The sequence below is a fragment of the Malurus melanocephalus genome, unplaced genomic scaffold (assembly GCF_030028575.1).
Source record: "Malurus melanocephalus ecotype Western Australia unplaced genomic scaffold, MMel_1.1 scaffold_1072, whole genome shotgun sequence".
In the NCBI taxonomy this organism is placed as follows: Eukaryota; Metazoa; Chordata; class Aves; order Passeriformes; family Maluridae; genus Malurus; species Malurus melanocephalus.
Window position 1 is genome coordinate 101585 of NW_026624304.1, and position 1728 is coordinate 103312.

Here is a 1728-nt window from a genome sequence, read left to right on the forward strand (position 1 = left end):
TGCATGGACAGTTTGACCAAGTGTGCTGGATGTGACTGTCCTGAGGCCACTGCCAGTGGTGACAGCAAAGCCTCTGCAAAAGCCCTGGGTGTCCATGGAAATCCTTCCTCCTTGGCAGCRGGTGTTGGAGAATCCTTTCTCAGCAGCAGACGTTTTGGGTCCCTGGTGCCAGATGGTATCTATGCRATTAGTCTTGGGARGACAGATGCTTTCATATACAAATACAGGAAGACGTCTGTGTCTGGGAATCGGTAGCTGTCTGGCRTTGTGCTGAAGGGAACTTCAATCCTGAAACACTTCAGAAGCAGCACGGCATGACTCGCTGGAACCCTGCTGATGCAGACAAACCCGGTGCTGTCCATTAGATTGCCTGACATTCTTTGGAWGTCCTAAGGCACTGTTCTTCTCTCTTTGTTTTTTAGGAGAGATGGAAGATGCCTACTAATGTTTCAGTCAGTTTTACTGTATTGCAAACGGTGAAATAATATACAGGGTATTGTAATGAGGCTGTCCTTAAACCCTTCTTTAGGCAAAGGTTCTCAGTACTGGGAGGAGCTTCAATGGGARAGAACATCTTTATTAGCAGAACTGCAAACCCARATGTGGTAGCCCATGATCTTTGGGGTGTCCACTCCAGCTACTAATTTTTAAGTAATATTTAATCTCCAACTTTGTCTATTGTAAGTATTATTAATGTTTAGATTGCTCTTACGTGGAGGATAGCCAAATGACCAGAGTTGCTGAAGGGGAAGGGAGGACAGAAGGAGAAAAAAGCAGCACTGACAGTTGGAGTTGCAACAAGTCCCAGGTCCCCGGGGCCCGTCTCTGTTTTGTATGTCTTGGGCCCTTCTCCCCCTGCTTCTCCCCTTCTCCCACATTGTTGTGACACATTTTATTCTTCCCCATACCTTTTATTTTCTCTCAATTCTTCTATCCCACCAAAATAGGGTTTTTAGAACTGTATTGGCATCAAATAAAGAGCCCAAGGCAATACCAAAATCACTATCTCCTTTGGGTTTTAGCATCATTTRTACAAAGACTGAGATAGCAAAACYCGAAATCATTGCACATTTTCTCTGAGAACTAGACAAAGTTAGAGTTCGAGTTCTTCTTCCTCGTGGAATTGAATAAGGAGCGTGCTAGCACACAAGTTCCCTCCTTTCCCCAGGGAAGGGCACCAYGACACGCTTTGCACAGGTGAGCCCTCCTCTGGGCAACATGACCAAGAGGCCCAGTAAACCTAATCCCACCCCTTAACCCTAATCCTGCCCCTAACCCTAAACCGCCTGACCCTAATCCCGCCCCTTACCTTAATCCCGCTGCTAACCYGAATCCCGCCCCTAGACCGAATCACAGCCCSTAATCCTAATTCYGCCACCTGACCTTTATCCCCCGATCCTAATCCCAACCCCGAACTCCAATCCTGACTGTGACCCTCATCCTGCCCCCTAACCCTAATCCCTGGCCCTAACCCTAATCCCACCCCTGACACTAATCCCGCCCCTAAACCAAATCCCAGCCCCTAATGCTAATTCCACCCCCTGACCCTTATCCCCCCGATCCTAATCCCAACCCCTAACTTCAATCCTGGCTGTGACCCTAATCCCTGGCCCTAACCCTAATCCCACCCCTGACACTAATCCCGCCCCTAACCCAAATCACGCCCCCCAACCCTAATCCTGGCCCCATATCCCACCCCTTCTAACCCTAATCCTGGCCCCATATCCC